The following is a 21,867-nucleotide window of genomic DNA, read 5'->3' on the forward strand; positions in this document are numbered from 1 at the left end:
ACTACAGAAACTTTCACTCGTCAGTCTCTACAGACCAAATCAAAAAGCAGCTTAAGGAAGAAAAAACAACTACCTTAGTCCCTGACAATATCCCAGTTGAATATTAATGCATAGCGGCCATCTACTACCTTATATTAATGAATTGAGTATGGCACAGTTTGTCCCGGTTCAGGTTTATACAGATCCATAGTTGCAACTAATACCAGGTTCATAAATATCATTTGCATATATCCCATTTGCCTTTGATACAAGAGGTTTGTGAAGTCACACAGTGGAAGTTCTAGCTTGGCTGGAGTTTTCATTTAGTTTTTACTGATTGTTTTTTCTGTGTGACCTTCTCACTCCTTGTCTTAGTTTGTTAGTTGGGATATTTTGTAGTCACCCTAAGGGTAATGGACATCAGCTGGGTTATAACAACCCTGTGTTTCTTATGCTTAGTTTAACACTCTGCTTGTGCTGTGCTAATGAGGTCATAACAAGGCTGAAATATGTACATCCACAGTTATTGGTCTTTGGCTTTATTGGCCTGAGATTGTCCATTGAAACGACTTAAAAAGAAATAAGTCATGGGTATTCAGAATCACCTTATAGTTGAAACACCTGATATTCATAAAGGCCATTTGTATATATCCCATGTGCCTCTGAAACAAGAGGTTTGAGAGGTCACTCAGTGGAAGTTATAGCTTGGCTGGAGTTTTCATTTAGTTTTTACTAAAACTGGCATTTTGTAATATATTGTGTTTTCACACAATACAGAACACATCTGACTAACATTAATGTACAGAAATATGCAACAGAAAGATACTTCAAAATCATTAATTACACAATGTATCAGTAATAATAAATAAGGAGCCAATAATTAATTGCCACTGTTTGGATTCTAGTGAAACTGGAAGCTGTTTTAAAAAATCACTGATACATACAGTTTGTAGTACAGGTGACCCTCAATTCAGTTATGAGGAGACCATAAAACCAGAACAAAAACCGTGGTAGCTTTAATTAATGGAGTTCTTAATTACTAACTATTGACACTCCTATGTAAAGTACTTTATATCTGCATTTGCAAGCTCAACACTTATGTATATATGACATTGGTCATGTAATTCTCTTTCATCCTTGTTTGTAGAATCTGGTAAATTGCATCATAACACATCAAATAATTTTTTGCAGCGAGTATTGCTATTTTACTATAATTTTGTATTGTTTGGCAGTTGATTATGGTACCTTGTTTTAGTGTATATTTTTTTTACACAGATGTGCATTTAATTAAGGATGTGTTGAGGCAAAGCCCCCTTACATGGCGGTTTTGACACATGTGCTCCTCTGCAGATTTTTTCAGTGTTGATGATTCTGGCCATGTATATAGTCATTGTAAATATTGCCATTCAGTACTTCAGTGTCATTTACTTATTTGCATTGATTCATCAGGATCCCATAAAGCTATCACCTACTTCCACATTGTTTAGGAATGTTATGCCATCTGAGCAACCTGCAAGCAAAGACTAGCTGGGTCTAGGGTGCAAGTGTGAGGTCAGAAGAGAAAATATCCTTTTCACTGAACAAATAGCATGGAACATTGCTTACACAGTCCCAACTTATTTTCTGGGGTAGGAGCAAACGTCGTCACACCCGTTATGCATTCCTTAAAATAAACAATTTTGGGGACACAGAACCATAGGAAAAGAAAATTTGTTCTGTCACCTTCAACCTTGGTTCTCACACTAGTAAGTCTTTACAAAGCTTTTTTATAAAACTGTTCTCTTTGCATACTGATCTGTCAGATTAGGGCCTTACTCCCCTGATCACTTGTGTTTGTATTCCAGTTACGTACCTAATGGTTTGCTATTAATTTATTCTTGTAGCTTTTTACATGGCTGCACCCTTAGGTTGTCTCTTAATTACAAGCAACTCTATTGTCTCTCAAATGTAACAGAAGTCTTGCTGCAGGTTTTTAAGTGCACCACCACGGTGTAGTGTAAGCTTTGATTAAACCAATACAAATGATGTTTTATGCTTCATAGTTGTTATAAATTATATAACAGTAATACCAAACATAACATTCTTGGCCCAGAAATGAACTTTAGGAGTTGTGTTGACATATTTAAAAACAATATAGAAATCTCTTCCTTGTTGGACAACAGGGAAGACCTTCACATTCCCTTCTGGATTACATAGAGGTTGTTCTGGTAAGCTTATTGGAATGTTCATAACAAAAATAAATTAATACTTTTTCTGCTTTTGACTAAGTAACTTTTGCCCTTTTAAACTCACCCCCAAGAAATGATCATGCATGTATGAGCTTGTTCCAAACTGAATAAATTAAACCTTATGGTGTTTATTCTGTAGGAATGGGGATTATTAGCATAGGAAGTTCTATATCCTGTCTCGCTGAATCTCATTACATGTTCATTTACATGTTTATTCATGCCTACAGCCTGTAAGCACAAACAGACTATATGAATCACACCTTAGCTATGGCTCACATGCAAACAACTCAGATTACCATTACGTGTACATGTAACAACCAGGAATACTACCCTACAGCTTTTTTAAAACAGTTTCCTTTTTCTTTTACATTAACTGTCTGAAATTCACATATATGATGCTTTTTTGTCAAGTTTATAGGTGTTCCCACAAGCACAACAGTTATTGACAGCTAAAAACGTGCAGTCAGTGGGATTATTCTCTTTTGATGACAAAAGCAGCCTTAATTTCTTCTGCAATAGTGTTCAGGTTAATTAAAAAGGTTTACCTCAGAAAATTTTCCATGTGTGCACTCCAACCTTTTCTGTCCTTTTAATTTTCACTACATTTGCTTTCACCAAAATACCAAAGCTGTTTTCCAGTATTGGTTCATAAATCTCTTACACCTTTTGTGAACTGCAGCCAAGTTGTCTATTTCACTTTCCTGAACTAATGATATTTTGACAAACTTGCTATAAATTATGGACATATTGGAGGAGTAAAGTGTTTAAACAATGTTTCAAATGCAATTTTTAGTTCAGGTTAACATGTAAAGAAAACCAGCTAGTGTTTTAAGTATTTTGCTCACTTGAAATGCATATCTTTGTAAAGAAATGTTACAGAGATGGGAGATAGTCATCATTTCAAGGATGCTTATTTTAAAATGTAGCCCACTATGAAATTTACTTTCCATTATGACTAATAGAGCAATGTCCTAGTGGACCTAATTGTTTATATATATCTATATATATATATATATATATATATATATATATAGATATTTATGTATATATATATATATATATATATATATACATATATATATATATATATATATATATATGTATATATATGTGTATATATATATCTATATATATATCTATATATATATATATATATATATATATACGGATCTACTTCAGTTGATTGAACTTTTAAATGTTCAAAGCAAATATGGCCAAGACCATAACATCAAACATTTAAAAGTTCAAACATTAAAAAACAAACAAAAAAAAAAAAAAACAAAACTAAATGTTTGTAGCATCCCCTGCACCCCCCATGTGGGGGGCTATGCCCCACACACCCCCACTACTTAAATATACCAACTCCAAGATCGCACTACATTGCAGAAAGGGGAAATCATCCCGTTCCACACTGTATGGGGATATCCATTCAGACCGTTCAAACTTTTAAAAGTTCGATCATATGGTCTCAGCCATGTGCGCTTCGAACATTTCAAAGTTTGATTAACTGAAGTAGATCCATATATATATATATATATATATATATATATATATATATATATATAAACATATTTATGTGAAAAGCAAGTTACTTGATTCATTAATAAGAAGTGCCCCAAGCTTTAAACAGGACTGTTGGAAAACATTGTATGGTTTAACATTGAAAATCCTAATTTGCCATATTATATAAGGTATTGTTCTCAGAATGTAACCTGAGACAGTAATTTGCTCATCACAGTTCAGAAGAAATAACAGTTTTTTTTTTATTATTTTGATTAAAGATGTTTTTTCCAAGTCTAGAGCCTCAAAGTACTTTACTTATTCCTAGTAGAAAAATGTGTAATTATTTGTCTAGTTTCTTAACAGACTTGTTAAGTTCTATCCATACCAGAAATGCAGTGTATATATATATATATATATATATATATATATATATATATATATATATATATATATATACAAGCATAATGGTCTGCACCAAGAAATGTTTTTTGAAGCATGGTTCATCAAGAAAGATTACGTGGTATTTGAGGTTGGATCAACTAACAAAACGGGGGAAGAGACAACAAGTTAGAATGGCAATTTAAAATTAATATGTGGTGGGAACATTTGGCTATGATTCAGAAATGTAGCCTATAGGGAAATACTCAGTGATTCTGAACAAAAGTCATAATACAATTATAGCATTTTTGTGTGGTTTTATTAAACTGGGATTTACATACATTAGGATTGATCCATTTATAAAGAATGACAACATAAAAAGTAAAAATATATACAAACACAGTTACAGGAGAACTATAACAAGTTCATAAAAGACAAACACATTTATCTTTTATCTGGATTTTCAGTATTGATGAAAATGTATGAACTCACCTTAGACTTTTGGAAATATGAAAATGTTTAGAAATATTAGACTTTGCTGTTTCTTTTTAAACAAAAGAATGTTAAGCTTGTTAAGCTAAGTTGTTAAAAAAACACACACACACACACACACACACACACACACATACACAGTGTCATAAATGCTGTCAATGTCATTAAACATAGAAAACACTATATAAATGTATGTGTGTGTGTGTGTGTGTGTGTGTGTATCAATGTGTGTGTATGTGTGTGTGTATATATGTGTGTATATATATCTATATATATAAAATATTTAAAGTGTTGCTGTTCTAACAGTTTATTATATCTGCATGTATAAAAGCATGTCCTTTATTTGGCTCACTGCTTGCATGATAGAATCCATTGTTTGCTACAGATAGGCACACATTTTATTGCTGATATAATTAACTCAGACTCACGCACACACACAGACACACAGACACACACACACACACACACACACACACACACACACACACACACACACACACACACACACACACACACTCACACACAAACGTTTGTGCATCTATGTAAATATAGAATGATTGCTAGATGGATATGTCAGACAATGTGTGTATGTGTATTTGTGCGCATGTGGTGTGTGTGTGTGTGTGTGTGTGTGTGTGTGTGTGTGTGTGTGTGTGTGCGCGCGCGCGCGTGTGTGTGTGTGTTGGCAAATGCTGCTGTTTCAATACAGAAGAAAAACAATTTCTATTTCTCTATAAATCATACTTACATTGTTTTATTGTTTAGGAGGTAAGCTGTTCTATAAGGAAATGGCATGTACCATGATTCTTTTGCAAGTCTGCATCCAAAATGTTGTTATTATCTAGTTGCTTCAGAGCACTATTAATGGTCCATGGCTAGTGCAGCTCGTCTTGGTTTCATTTATCCAGGGCAGAATGTTTCTGCTGATAGCAGTCATGTAGCTGTCTCTGCTTGGCTGCAAGGTAGCTCCAACTCCCTCTGGTGGTCTCTTTTTCTTTCTATGTTCCAGCTTCTTAGATTGATCCCTCCAGCTCACCGTACTGGGTCTGATCTCACTAATTTATCATTATGGAGAAAGAACTGAAAGCAGGGTTACTAATAGATTACATTCAGTAGAAGAAAACACTGTGGAAATTCAGCAGATGTAGTGGGAGGGGAAGGGAACCAGGAATGATAAGAGGGATCTCCCTGGATCTACTTTAAAGAGGAATCAGTATGAACTGTTATTCTGTAATCAGGGAAGGATTTTTTTCTGTGTTTACATTTTGTGGTCTTTTCTTCTGTGTTTCTGCTTCTACTGTATAAGGAGTGCCATGGAAAATGTAAAACAAAAGGGCATTTGATTCTGCTGGCCGTTCAAGGGCTGCCTGCTTCTGCCTGGATTGTATTTTTTCTGTGCTTTGCATTTTACTCTCCCTTCTTTGCTTTGCATATCTACTGCTCTGTTTGGATGCTGCTGCAGAAAGGCTGAAGGGAGGTTAACAAAGGAAAGAAGAGGAAGAGGGGGGAGTACGCAAGAGGAAAGAAAAAAAGACGGGTGTGGGCAAAAAGGCAGTTCCTGTAAAATATCAACACAGGGAGATGTTGTGTGCCTGCAAGCCTTTTTCTGAGAATCCTCAAGGTAAGAAAAATATAGTGCAGTTTTTTGCTGTAGCTACTCCGCTAGACATGAACCTGGAATCAGAGAACTTAATTCAGGCTGCTGGTTTGGTAACCTGCATCAGGTCCTGTTCAGGAGAGGGCTTAGTGTATGTAAACATGTTTGTGTGTGTGTGCGTGTGCATGTGTGTGTGTGTGCATTTGTTGATTTTGTTTTCTAACTTGCCTCTGTATACCTTCTCACTGGCATTCTTGTATTCTTTCTGCCTCACTACTTAGAGTAAATATAGTTCCCAGGGCTGTGTGCACCTGTCATTATTAGAAGATATGAGTCATTTATGCTAGATGTCAATTTACAGCTGGCTGCTAATGAAGGATGCAAGTCACAGTGAAATGCTGGAAAGTAAGACATTTGGGAAGGCATGCTCGACATAAAGTGCTATTTGAGAAAGGCATAGGTGAAGGAGTTCTGCTTTATGACATGGTACTGAAAAGCTAGTAGTTATCAGGAAGAAATATAGATCAAAGATCGACCAGTAAAGTGAGTACTGATACACTGATAGTAATGTGGTCTGTAGTGCAGCTAAGGTTGTGTCACATGGTAAGAGAGATGCTGGCAGGTGTGGGTTTTGTGGAGCATGTGCAAGAATTCAAAAACAAGGTAATGTACAAATACACAATCCTGCATTATGTAGGTACATCGTTAGGATCATAATTTATATGAGCCACGTGATGTGGCTACCACTGTATGGAAGTCTTAAAAGTTTATGTGGGCACTCAATGTGTGTCATAATTGAGTATTGCTTGTGGTGGACTGGCACTAATGTAGCACTGGGCATAGGTCTGAAATAGTGTTTGACTGCAGACAGTTTATTTTGTGACTGGTGGTAACTCTCTTCTTGACAGCATTTTAAAATGACTGAGAATAACATTTATTTCTTTGTTTTCTACTGTAATATTTTATGTTTGGTTTATGTTCGTTTATTGAAGCATTCTGTCTTTTTAGTGGTTTACTAAGGTTTCTGCCATACCATAATGCATTCAGAAATAAAATGGACATTCTGCTTCCATGTTTAAAAATTGCCAACAAATGTTCATTTGGTTAAAATACTGAACCGCATTTTCTTATGGACGTTTAAGTAGAGATTATACTGGGCGTTAGCCACGGAATACACGTACTGTTTAAAACGGATCACTATTTATGTATAACAGCGAATAAACAGTTCATAGCTAGCTAATTTGTTGTTGCCTTCCAATGTAATTTCAAGTTTTTCTTAAGAGGTACAGAGACAAAGAAGTATTCCATATATAAAGATTTTAAGAAGAAAAGCAAAGGTGTCTCTTGAATGGGTCATGCTAGGTCACGAATAACCTTTTTTCTTTCTTTCTTGTTAATACTTATGTAGTGTCAGCAAACAGCTAGTAACAACACTGACACTTTCCTCCCAGGCTTGTTCTTAAGGAAGTAGCACTACACACAGTAATGGATAATATGTTGGGGTAAGAACCTAATGGCAAGTTACCTTGTTTTGTGTTATGCAGCAGGAACATTATCCTAATTGCACTGCCATGTGGTTATTGAAATGGATGTTTTTTTTTATTTGGTATTTATTACTATAGTTTGGGATCCATAGTCTACAGAGTAACTACTGTACTCATAGCAATTGAAGTCATGCAACTGTAAGTAGAGTTGTGAATTGAATTCTTTTAGTTGAGAAGTGCAGTGGCTGAAAACTACAACACGTCCAACATTATAATAAAATCATACAACAATGATGTATCATTTGTTACATTACCATAGATGTGGAATAGTTGTAGATAAATTCTGATCTTATGTATAAGTTCCTGGTGTCTTCTATGTCTGGGTCATCGGTCTGACCAACACCTTATTTTTAGTATTGCTTTCTTCATCTATGTGATCTGTGGTTTGATACCGGCCTTTGCTTGCTCTCTGGGTGGTGTTTGCATGCCTACACTACAAGCAGATATGTAAATGTCACTAGCATAATACAGTATCTGCCACAAATGGCATACACTTAAAGTAACAATCCTAGTTATTTCTGCAAAGAAAGGACAGTATATTTTGGTGCAGCAGTGTGTCCCAAATATACCAAATATAATTCTTTTGTTTGACCTAAACTTATTTTGCATTATTTTTAACTGAATGAAATACATACCAGATCAGAGAAAAGTTCCATGTAGTTTATGTTACTCATGTTATCCATACTATATCTGAACAGTTGCAACAGGGGTCCCACTTTTCTTATTGGGGGGATTCAACAAATACTAATGGGTTAGTGGTAATTTTCTTGGCGTTACAACACTTGCTAATTCCAAATGCATAAACAATGTTTGCAAAAAAAATATCTGAATATACTATGCAGTCTTTACATAGCAACATACATTAGAATTATGAAAAGTATTCTCCCCCTTTGGGAGCAGCAAATGCAGGTGGGGCAGAAAGCAGCACACTCAATACTGTACATATAGATGCCGTGTTTCTGAACATTTACATGTTTAAACATTGAATAATTTAAGAATGTAAATGATTTGCTGATGAATATTTTTCCTTACAGCTTAGTGATGTTGAGTACAGTGTATTAAATAAAGGTTTAAGTTTTCTTCCCTCCTATGTTTCCTATGCACAAGTAGTTAGAGACTTGAAATATTTTTGTCAGTTGTTAAATTTAAAAATGATTTTTGAGGGAAAGCAACAGCAAAACACTAACTGGGATCTGGTCACTGTTAAATGTACTGGTTCACCTTTTTTTCAGGCAGGCTATTTCCCAATAGTGAATGCATTTGAGGAAACCATTGTTTAAGACGTATATGTTGAATGTGCTAGTGTATTTAGGAACTTTAAAAATAATACCACTAGTGAAGAACACACCATACTTAACAGTTTACAACAAAATAACAATATATAGTCAGTCACCCTGGCTGATAAGGGTGGGGATGTTGTCATGTAGGGCAGGAAACAGGTACAGGTTGAATCAAAATAGGATTTATATACATTGGATGTCAAAGCACTTTATAACAACATCCCACACAATGGGTGCATATTGGCATTAAAGTTTTGGTTTGATCAGTATGATTTATATCTACCTGAATTCAGTGATTTTTCTACTTCAGCTTACTGAGCTAGTTCTGAAAATGTTTTTATTTTATTTTGAGAAGGAATTTGTTTAATGCTGAGGGGGTACTGCCATATATGTTGACCTCTTTGTGGGGTATTTTGAGTTTCTATACATTTATAATGATAATAGCAACTTTTTTCACATATGGAAATGTTACAACATTACCTTGATAAAGTTTGTTTTCTTTTTTGGAAGGGGAACCTGATTGAACTTAACAACTATGTGAAGTATTTAAATTGTAATATACTGATATCCAGTTTATAGTAAAAGTAGAGTTATTTACTATAGATTTTCTTGATGTTATGGTTAAGAAAATGGTAGATGGAACATTGCACACAAAACTGTACAGAAAGCCCTTCAACAAGAACTCTGTTTTGGACAGCACTAATTGTTTCATCAAGAGCCATTTTGTTCTAACCTCTGTGAACTAAACTATATCTTAAAATACCCCACATTTTCAAGAATATTTCTAAATTATGGTATTTTCAGATCCAATACATTAGAAGTGACAATGAGGCATATACATCAGCAGATAAGTAAACAGAGGTTATAACAAAGTGGCACTTGATGAAATGCACAAATTGGTTGATTCATTGGATAGGACTGAAGTTCTTCAATATCAGAATACAAAGTTAAACAAAATTTTGATGCTTTTAGATTTACCCCCAGTTATGAAATGAACACTTTTCACAATAAGCAGATTATTAATACATTTTGGCCAGTGTTTTTAGGAATCCATCCATCTATCTATCCATCCATCCACAACCCCTTTTCTGATTTTTGCTCATGGGGTTGTGGTGTCACTTCAACAGTGATGATTATATAGAGCCAAGGTACACACTGCTGTGTGGCTAGATCTGACACCATAGTTTTGAGCAAATGTCTGCCTGATTACTTTAAATTTAGTTACAGAAGAGGCATGAATATTGGACAGTGTCTATGTAGTTATAAACATGATGAAAAACAAGGTAGACCTGTGATGCAATAAACTGGATATAGTCCCCATGGACATTGTTCATTATACGAACATATTATATTGTAAGTATCAGTATTTGTCTACATGCAACTGGAATAAGACATTTGATATCAGATAACATATAGCATGCAAAAGTATATATTTTGGTTTATCTTGTACAATGTATATGCGGTGCTTTTTATGTTGGACAAACCAACAAAATGTTTAAAGAACATGTGACTGCCCTTTTAAGTGATGTCATTTGCTCCAGGGGCAAGAGTGCACTCTGTAATCATAAGAAGATTCACTCTACAGTGCATTTTGTATTCAGAGAAGTGCATCAAATAAAAATTTATGGTGCAGGTGGGGATGCTGTAAAAACTTTTTTAGATTATAAAGAAAGGTTTTGGATACTTCCTATGAACGTCTATAATTTGTATAAAGAAGAGAAAAAGTGTATGGAGTTTTTATCTCGAATTAACCTACATTAGCCTGGTCTTGGAAATTAAGCAGGGTTGGGCTTGGTTAGCATTTGGATGGGAAACCACCCGGTAATACTTGCTTTCATTGCATACTGCTTGGGTGGTTTTTAAAAATTGTTTTGTATGCTATTGGTCTTTATGTATTGCTTGAGTTATGATATCATATAAAAGTAATTGATTGTTTCATTTGTTTCAATACTACTAGTCTAGGTGAACAACTATGTGTATAATGAATGGAAAAAATCAATGGTCATATTACACAGAATGAGCCTAATCTTGTTTGATTTAGTAGCTAAGCAAGGTCAGGCTTTGCAAGTATTAGGATGGGAGAGCTTCTGGAAATACTTGTTTTTATGCCAGACTGATTATTTATTTTTTTAATGGTTTGCATAATATTGGTGTTTATTTATCACACGATTTGTGGTGTAACATAAAAGAAAGTGATTGTTTCATTTGTTTAGATGCTGGTGAAGCTTGTATAAGCAAGACCGGGTTATCAGTGTTTTACAACTGCGCACAGAGATAAGTCTGTTGTATTTATTTATTTAACACATTTGTTTACCAGGAAAGTCCAACTAGGACAGATCCCATTTTCAGTGGAGGCCCAGGGAGAAACACTCCAGATGCATGTCTTTGGAATGTGAGGGGAAACTGGAGCACCCAGAAGAAACCCACACGAAGGCAGGGAGGACATGCAGACTCCACACAGAAGGCACCCCAGCTGAAAATCAAACTGGAGAACCTGTTGTTATGAGGTGACAACGTTAACTGCTGCTTCACTGCGCCACCCATTTTTTTTATCAAACCAGAGTGCTAGTTTTTCATATACATACATCTATATCTATCTGTCTAAACATACACACACACACACATATATATATATATATATATATATATATATATATATATATATATATAATGTATATACATACAAATACAGATATATATATATTTAAATATATATATATATATATATACATTTATAGGCAGGTATGTGCTTATATTTAAATATACACACACATGTAAGAAATACAAATTGTATCACTCTGCATAATAGCTTCACATCTTTATCTTACATTCATGTACTAGCTATCATGCACTTGCTAAAAATATTTCTGCAATCTGTTGTTAGTTTTACTATCTGTAAATCATATTCTTTTTTTTTTTTTTTTTTTAAACTACTTTGTGTTGTACCTTCTTTCACAGCATGTGTCTTCACTTTTACTTTACCACTGTGAAGAATCTTGTGAATGATCTTCACCTGGACTGTGCCCTCCTGCAAATGGTCATTGTTTGATCAGCACATAACCCCTAAGCAAAAATAAATAATATATATATATATATATATATATATATATATATATATATATTTATATCTGTTGTTGAATGTGTTAGTCCTACTACAAGTGGCTCAAGTTCAAAGGAGACTCATGATAGTATTTATTCTGACTAGGAGTCATTTGGTTGGAACCAGGGAAATTCCCCTACTGATATAATTTTCTGAAAAATAATAAACTAGACTAATGGAAATGCACTGGTTATATTCTATTGTAAAGAGGAGTTTTACATAGGGCTAATGAAAATGAGGGATGAGTGCGCTTTAGTTGTTTAGTTTTCATACTTTTTATATTTGGGTATCTCTGTTAACAAAGTAGCAAGAAAAAGTAGGGCCACAATTAGAAAGTGTTCAAGTCTGAGGTATGTATGGAATGCTAAGTAAAATGGAGAAGAATCACAGTAGGTACAGTGAAACAGAAAGATAAGAAATGCAGAATAAATTCAAGAAATTGAATATAAACTGGAAGAGTGACTTTGCAAACGTTTATAACGCATGTCAAAAATTGTGGAATGATGATTGCTTTAATCTGGGTGGTAAAATCTATGTAATGGAATTTAAATGATTATTGGTTAAGGGATTTGCATAAGGATCTCTGAAGTGGCCATTATGTTTTCTACAGAATGGTGTACCCTAGATTGCATTATAAGGCCCGATAAAATCTAAAACTGATTGCCAAGAGAACTGCTTAATACAGACATTTAGAATGGAAGGCTCATAGGGACATGTTTTTTCTAACAAATAACAGAATTAAAAGCATTGGGAAACACTCGAAAGTAAGTAACCCAAGAGAGAATGATCTTAAGTTTGTTTTCAAAACCTGACACAAAACATTATTTTGTATCATTATATAAGGATTGCTCTAAGATGCATGTTTTGGAATATTGAAGACTGGAGCAATGTTTTGTATTTGTGATCAGATAATAAAATACATGTTTAGGTTCACATTGTGGCCTGATTTGATAAATGCGGTAGAGGACTGTAATTTTTCTTTTGCGTGTAAGTTTGCTTTTTATTAGTGTTATGGGATTATTTCCATCCACCTGGGTAATCATAAACTCATGCAGAAGGGACCTTGTTTTGACATCTCATCCAAAGGACAGCACCCTTGTTATGCCGTATTACAGTGTCAGCATTAGAAGATAAATCCAAGCACCTGATGTGGGGATAAAAAACACTTTTACCTAAAGAACAAGTGATACCATACTACAGAGGGTCTATATTATATCATCGAATGCTTAAAAAAGCGAACGCTGATTGATCGACCTAATTTAAGCAAAAGCTTACAATCTCGAACTGTCAGATCAATGATTTTTTTCCCAGGGAAAAAAATCGCTGATCCAAAACACATACACACAACACAAGCACACCAAACAAACAGAAATCCACACACATATACACCTAAAATATGATATCTAACCCTACACTAAACTATGCACACACCACTAACTACCCACTTACCTTAACCCAAACCTTAACCCTAAGGTCCGTCACTATTGCACACTCGCCTCACTCACTTCCTAACCCTAACTCACTTAAATCCACCCTAACCCTCATGTCCACTCAATCGCACACACACCTAACCCGAGCTCTAACCCCAACTCACCTAAATCACCCTAACACTCACATCCACACAATCGCACACTTACCTGAATCCGACCGGTAACTTTCCACCATAACGCTGAAAATACCGAAGCAACAGAAACGGACAACCAAATTCTTTCCCTAGGAAAAATTTGAGTTTCTGCTGCTTCGATATTTTGCAGTTTTGCGAAAATAAGTTTGATCAATCAGCATTCGCTTTTTAAGTGTTCAAGGATATAATATAGACCCACTACAGATTGTACCTGAATAATGTTTGCATTCAAACATATTAATAATTAAATTTAAATCTAAATGTTTTGTTTATTTATTACTTGCACATTAAGTATAAAACTACTGATTATTTATAATTTGTTAGTGATGTTCAAAACAGTAATGCCTGCAGGATGGGCATTACCAAGAAATAACAGACCACCACATGGAGATCTGATGCCTAATGCTGGAGATATTACTGCTCTTTTTTTGGTTTTGGATGATTTAATTGTTTGTCTTCCCTTTTTGTAATTCGTTCATCTGAGCTTTAGTTAGAATCAAACATTGCGTGCAGTCTGTTGAGTTTGGTTGATGTCCTGTTGTGGTCTCTGTGAAAAGGGAGAGTCCATTGTCTTGAAGTAAGAGGTATCATATGGTCTCCTTAACTCAATCCACTTATATGGATTGTTTTAGGCATTGGAAAGGTTTGAATAATTGTTATATGATTGTAAATCCCCTATTTGTTATCCACCATGGTTATCAAGTACCTGGTAACCCTCACAATTTAATTTTAGTCATTCATCCTTCTGTGAACCACAGATACAGTTATCATCTGTAGGCATGGCCATGGTATGGGTCATCCATCCATCTATAGGTGATTCTAATCATACGTTCATCCATGATAGGTGTGATGGACATCCATACCTCCCTGTTTGGTATACTGGTCATCCATCTTTCTGCCTCTAGCATATTCTGGACTGCTGCCCATTTAGAAATGACATCTTTCTATTAGTTGTATTGTTTTATCCTGTTTTTTTTTTTTTTTTTTTTTTTTGCATATTGTGGTTGGACTAATTTTCATGAAAATCTGTTTTGGGGACAACTACTCATAAATTGTATGCCATTTTAAAAACAATAAAAATTGTGTTGAGTTTACTGGAGGTGCATATTTAAATTTTTTCTACATTTTCTCACATTCTATAATTGCTGCCTTGTATATGAATGACCATTTGTATGTTTTCTATGCTATTTAGAGATAGTTGTGACAGCTTAATTTTGTCTAATAGGCTTCTTCTTTCAGAATGTTCTGCATTTGTTTAAATCGTAACTACATTCATTACTATTCATAACTTTCCTACTTTTTATGATATTCTAATGTGACAATAATGAATCACATCATCCATCATGTTAGTAGTTTGTTTCATTTGTTAAGCACTATTAATTTATGTATACATAGTTTACAGTAACAGCTGGATCATTCAGCTGTCTCAAAATGAACCTTCCTTTCTATCTGCAAACATGTTTAGTGTGTAATCTCTGTCATTGTTATTGTCTGCCATTGTACTGCTTCACGTATTTCTAAATGTTTTTCCTAAAGTATATTTGCCTGCCTCCCTCCCCCATAACCTTCTCCTCATCAGAATTCTAAAGTAAATGGACACAAAAAAATAACTGAACACAGAAATCATTGCAGTGTTTCAGGACAGTTAAATGTTTAAACATTGAACAGTGGAAGAATTTAAATGATTTACTGATGAATACCCTTTTCAAAGCAGGCCTGGAGTCTATAGTTGCAATTTTAATGTATGACATGGAATCTCTTTTATAAAACGTAGCATTACATAAGTCAATAACAGAGATGGCCCAATATGGTCAATTCAAATAAAGCAGTTGTAGAATACATAGACAAATTGTACTAAATAAATTATAATATAAGCAATTCTGTGCATTTCATTACAAAGGAGTCATTAGGTGTAAAGCAGTACAAAACATGTGCACCATACAGTAACTGCTTTGGATTTGCATACATTTTTGGTGCATGAAGACTGGAAGAGTGATCATAATTAGTATGGTAATCCAGATTGCAGTCAAATATGGAAGACCAGGATGAGACACAGGAAAGCACTTTTGTTGCCTGTTAACTGAGTTAATATGGGTAGTTAGTACAGTACATAGTATGACTTTCATTCAGGAAAGCTAGTTAAAGGAATGTGAGTGGGAATAGTATATTTGTGGGAGTGTAATATCAAACAACACTCCTTAAATAATGATCCAAAATATCTTCGGCATGAGAATAACTTTCTGATCAGCCATAAAACCAAATAAGAACCAGTTCAAAACTACATCAAATGCACAAAGGGTCATCTCTCTGCATCTCAATACCTCCAAGAATTCAGCAGCCCTCTATCCCTCCCTTACATTTCCCGATGTTCTTATTTATCTCCCCTAATTCAACTTCAAACAAAGTACCTCCAAATAAATTGAAGAATAAATACAAAACATTCAGACTGCTACCCTTCCTGGTTCTGATAATTTGGCTGCTTGGTCCTTTTTCCACTGCAGAGACTTTATAATCACTCCCTTACATCACATTTACACATATGCCTTATATCATCCATATGCCTAAAGTGCAAATCAACACTGGTGAGGCTACTTCCCAAAAAACTTAAGCCTACTAAAACCTAATTTTGCCCAATCAGTAGTTTAGCAGCTCTAGGTGAAATCCTAGGGGAAAAAAGCATATGTAGTCTTTCCCACCTCCAAAGTAAACCTAGATAATTGGATGGGCAGCCTCAAATTGTCTCCTGGTCTATCTTGCCTTGCCCTCCTTGAGGGTAGAGTGAAATTTTGAATATTTTTTTTTTGGCTAGGATTAAAATTGTCTGCAGACCAATTACCTATTACTTGCATATGAACCTATGAATTCACAACCTATCTACATAAATATCACTTCATGTCACAAAAACAAAATGAACTTTAGTTTGGGAGATGAACACACTGATAAAAATCCTGCTAATCATGGAAAAAGGAAACCTTACTGATGCACTTTTTCTTGATCTTGCTTGGGCATTTGATCTTGTAAACTACTCTATATTATTTTGTCATTTGATCAAAAGAGGTACTGGCCTACAAACTACTGCTTACCTCAAAGACTTCCTTTCCATGAGAAACTTTAAAGTTAAAATCAGATAAATCAGTTCAGCCACTTCTGTAGATGTTCCAAAAGTCAGCAGTCCCTCATGGTTCCATTCTAACTCCATTTCTTTTTCTGGTTTTATTAAAAAAATGTCCTTCTCATGCTCAACCTTTGCCTTCATTTTGTATGCAGTTGACATGATCATTTATAGATCTAGCTCCAGTCACACTGACATACAAAAACACCTCCAAGGAGACATTCTAGGTCTAAACCCCTGCTTCACTATCTGTAAGCTCTTTGATACAAATAAAACCAAATAGTGATTTTCAGCATCCACAAAAAATAGTGAAAAACATGAAACCCTAGCTGTTAGAGACCAAAGCAATCTCCGTCTTCAAGTATTTTGGACAGACATTGGAAAAAGTACATCAAAAATCAACTTTTTCCTTTTCTGGCCTAGTGGCCTCATACATTCACCCACTTCCTTTCTTCTTCTACTAGACCTACCTAGATGGGCTACTGTCATTGTGAGACTGTATTGTTCATTTAGCAAATTACTGTCAGTGCTATACATTTTGAAATAAACATTTTAAATGAAATCTGATAATTATGTCTGTAATCATTGTAGAACTAAAGAAGAAAACAGCATATACACTGACACGTTTGAACAGTGTTTATGGTAACTAGATAGAAATAGCCAAGTAATGGGACACTAGAATGGCTGTTCGGGGGGGGGCAGATTCCTGATCCATTACCCTGCCTAGGACCCCATTTGGCAATGATCTGGTTCTGACTGTAGCTGTTCATTTCTTGGTTCTTTTGGATGGGCATCCTGCAAGTGTTTACAAAGCTTTAAAATAATTTCCATTCTCACTTATAATTGTCAAGTAAGTTTTGTCGAAATAAAAGTGCTTCTGCTTCTCCACATATGAACATAGTCAACATTTATGTTTTATTGTGAAACGTAAACTGTGATCACATTTTTTCCTTTAAGAGTTAAGACTTTGCAGATACAGACTTAGAAATATTGCAAATGTATAAGTGAGAGTAGTTTTTATTGTCTTTTATTTATTTATCCCAATTTGATAATTAGGTTTCAGGTGGTGAGACAGATGAGAAGACGCTAGAGACGGAGAAAGAATCTAAGTAAGTATTTCTTGACTTGGAGAAAGCACATAACAAGGTCCCACGAAAGCTGATCTGGGCAGTACTTCAGTAGTTCAAAGTCCCGGAAATATTGGTAGAATTAGTGCAGGCTATGTACAAGGACCCAATGACTCAAGTAGAAGCAGTGTTCAGTTTCACAGATGAGTTCCCAGTAGGAGTGGGTGTACACCAAAGTTAATTTCTGAGCCCACTACTGTTCATACTAGTGATGGACTACATTAGTATACAGGTCAGAGGGGACAGATCAGTATAAAGTTGCTGTATGCAGAAGATGTGGCATTAAATGCAAACACTGCGCAAGAACTTCAGCAAAGAATAGGAGAATAGAATGCAAAATTGAAGGCACATGGGATGAAACTGTGTACAGATTAAATAGTTGTAATGGCAGCACATGTAGGAAACCAGAAGAAGCTGAGAACTGAGTTAAAAGGGAAAAGAGTGGAACAGGTTAGCATCTTCAAGTATCTGGGAGGGGCGGTTGAGAAGAAGGGCAGTATAAATAATGAAATCAAAGCTTGGATCAGAGCGGCTGCAGCACAGAGTATCATGGGTAGTGTATGGCAGAAGAATGCTAAAGAAACTGAAAAGTAAGGTGTACAAAACAGTGGTCTGACCAGTACTACTGTATGTTACAGAAACCTGGGCAGTGAAGGCAGAGCAGCTGAAGAAGCTAGAGTTAATAGAGATGAAGTGCCTAAGATGGGTGGAAAGATACACACTTTGAGATAGATGAAGAAATGAGGACATCAGATCAAAAGTTGAAGTAAATCCACTTACAGAGAAGGGGAAACAGAACAGATTACAGTGGTTTTGGTGCATGTTCAAAAAAGCAGAAGACAATCTGATGAAGAAGATTTGGGACAGACAGGAAGAAGGCAAGAGGAAATGAATGAGGATGGCCAGCAAAGAGATGGATGGATTGTGTGAGAGAAGACCTGCAACGGTCAGGCATGACTGTGAAAGAAGATAGTTGACTGGCATTGAATGAAGAGAGATGGCGACAACTGACATGTCACCCTGGCTCCATGTAGAAAATGGAAAGAATGCGGTTGATGATGATGATGATGATAAGGTAAGTGAAGTGTTCAGAAGACCCTTTTGAGCCATCACTTGGACTCACAATGAGAAAAACTGCAATATTAAATGAGGATAAAAGCCAAGCAAAATGAAGACAATTTTTGTTTTGTTTTTGTAATGCATAGTCACAGTATTGTGCTTTTGGTAAAGTGGGGTCGACATATGTGTGTGCATGTTTACACACACACACACACACACACACACACACACACACACACACACACACACACACACACGCACATACACACACGCACATACACACACACACGCACATACACACACACACACACACACACACACACACACACACACACACACACACACACACACACACACACACACACACACACACACACACACACACACCTAGTGATATAGTGGAGTTACATGACCTGTCATTAAGTTTGGTGACCAGTAAGTAGATTCAAAGTTACCCTAATTCTTCTATAAAAGGATAATGGAAGATGGATACAACAGAGTAATTTGCTTCTTAACTGCAGAGGGATATCAGAGTGATGCAGCCAGTGGCCTGACACACAGGAACTGTACAGACAACTGTCAAGTTGAGTTATTTGTGTGGCAGACTGTGGCCCAGGCAAGGATCTCTCCAAGAGAGAGAGATATACTCATGGGAGGCCAAAAAGACCAATTACAAGGTCAATATAGCCTCCCAGGCTAAACGCAGCCACAAGGCCTTCTATAGCTATGCTGAAACCTCAAAGATTGCACACAGTAGTGTGCCAAACTGGTGGTCAGTGATGCCACCTTCACTGAGTAGACTGACATAGCAAATTTGCTGGCTGACCAATTCATTTCAAACTTCACCACCACTCCTGCCCTCCTCCCTCCATGAAATACCTTCTAGCATAACCTTCCTAATTATTAACAAGGAGAAGGTTCTGACGGTGCTCACTAAGGCCATAACCACAGCTTTAGTGGGTCCTGGGATGCCTCCTAAATAGCTGGAAACATGACCTAGCAGAACCACATGAATCACTTTCAAACAATAACCTCAAAACAAGCTTTGTAACATGAGAATGGAGGACTGCAAAAGTTAACCTAATTCACAAGAGTGGACCATCAACTGACCCCAGAAGTCATAGACCTATTACTCTGCCTAGTCTAACACGCAAAGTAATAGAATGAATTATCAAGGAAATGATTAACAAAGACATAGCCAACCTTCAGATACTGGACCCAACCCAGTTTGACTTTGTCAGGGGAAGATCATGCCTAATAAACCTAGTGGACTTCTTTGTCCAGGTCACCAAGGCAATGAATGAGGGGAAAAATGGTGCATACTGCCTACCAGTACCTGGTTAAGGTTTTCTGAATAATACCCTCGAGTATAGTTGACAAACTCACTGAAGAAGGCATAACCCCCATATATAACTCACTGGATTGCTAGCTGTCTCATATACAGAACCAAGGAAATCAGAATTGGTGATACCACCTCCATTAGGGTACTAGTCACCAGTGTGGTACCTCAGGGTTCTGTGCTGGGACCCCTCCTATTTGTCATTTACTTCTTGGAGGTAAAGGCCAATGTCAAGGGCCTTTGGCTGACCAAGTTCACAGGTGACTGAAATTGGGAGCTATCATAGATTCACCCTGTGAAACAAATATTTTCAGGAGGAGCTAACACAGACAAATGACTGGAGCCATAGTCATAAACTAAAACTAAATGCCAAGAAATGTGGTATAGTGCCTTTTGGGACACCCCAGTAGTCAAGGATCTAGGTATATATGTAGACGTTAGTCTGGCCTTTGATCAACATGGGACCATGGTAGTAAGGAAGTCATTCTATGTCTCCAGACTTATACGGAAAGGCATGGCATCTAGGTCCAAGGAAATCATACTGCCACTTTATTTGGCCCTTATCAGACCCATCCTTGAGTATAATGCTCCCTTCAGCATGCATCTGATCAGACATACTTAACAGTTAGAATGCCCACAAAGGTTCCTTACCAGGAGAATCCAGGGTATAAACACATTGTTCTGTACAGATCACCTTAAAGCTCTGTCTCATAAATGTTATTGAGAGGTGATCTATGCATGGCATGCAAAGCATCCTTGAACCATTTGCATATATACAAAATAAACAGCACCAGAACCACTAAATCAAAGGATTTAAATTTTGCTTGTGACATAAATAAGACATGAGACAGATAGGTATATCAGAGGATTTCCATGCTCTGGAATAGGCTCTCCATCCATGGAAAGCAGAGTTTATTCCTAACCCTATTTAAGTGCAACCTTGGCCAGTGGATGGACAATTGGAAATTCACCATGGATCTAGCTCTCATCTCTCTGACAGAGTCAGACAGTAATGCACAGACTAAAATACCCCCTCAAAAACAACCTCTAGAACCTTACAAAATATCATACCCTCTCCTAGTAAATGCCCATGATACATAGGGTCACACTTGGGTTGGATTGCATGGCTAAGCTTACAAAGGATCTGATAGTCATTAGCCTAGTTTCTAACTGCCACCATTCACCTGTATGAAAGGTCTGTGTTTGTGATGAATTTATTTTGTCTGACCTAAGCCGTGTCTTCATAATATGTAACTGAATAAGACATACTATCCACAAGAGCAGTTTCAAAGTGTTTAGTGCTGCTCAAAATGTATAGAAAGGAAATTCACAGAGAGGTACACATATAACACTTACCAAATTGGTACCAGGGGCTGTGCAGAAACCTTGGCTGCATTGGGTGTCTTTTCCAATAAATCAGACTTGAGTTCTTGGCCTTGGGCAGTCAGATAAGTTGTTGAACTAGTCTGCTGTAGGTCTTCAAGGATTTTGTCATGACTAATTTT

General features: G+C 36.1%; 1 protein-coding gene and 1 long non-coding RNA gene across 3 annotated transcripts in view; one reads left to right on the forward strand and one right to left on the reverse strand.

The window, feature by feature from the left end:
• Positions 1 to 5,543, reverse strand: part of LOC122813184 — a 739,821-nt gene extending 734,278 nt beyond the window's left edge. Inside the window, exon 1 of the long non-coding RNA XR_006366646.1 lies at positions 5,329 to 5,543. This is a non-coding gene — a long non-coding RNA (uncharacterized LOC122813184). The remainder of the gene's footprint in view (positions 1 to 5,328) is intronic.
• Positions 5,544 to 5,715: 172 nt separating this feature from the next.
• B4GALT2 (beta-1,4-galactosyltransferase 2) overlaps positions 5,716 to 21,867 on the forward strand; it is a 2,452,938-nt gene continuing 2,436,786 nt past the window's right edge. The window contains exon 1 of one of the 2 annotated variants that reach the window (XM_044085356.1): positions 5,716 to 6,201. The gene's annotated coding sequence lies outside the window, so the exon portion shown is untranslated. Of the gene's footprint in view, positions 6,202 to 6,821; positions 6,841 to 21,867 lie in introns of those variants that run through there. The other variant, XM_044085357.1, reaches the window with a different exon arrangement.

Source organism: Protopterus annectens, chromosome 10.part0, assembly GCF_019279795.1.
Source record: "Protopterus annectens isolate FY-2018-M chromosome 10.part0, PAN1.0, whole genome shotgun sequence".
Taxonomy (NCBI): domain Eukaryota; kingdom Metazoa; phylum Chordata; order Ceratodontiformes; family Protopteridae; genus Protopterus; species Protopterus annectens.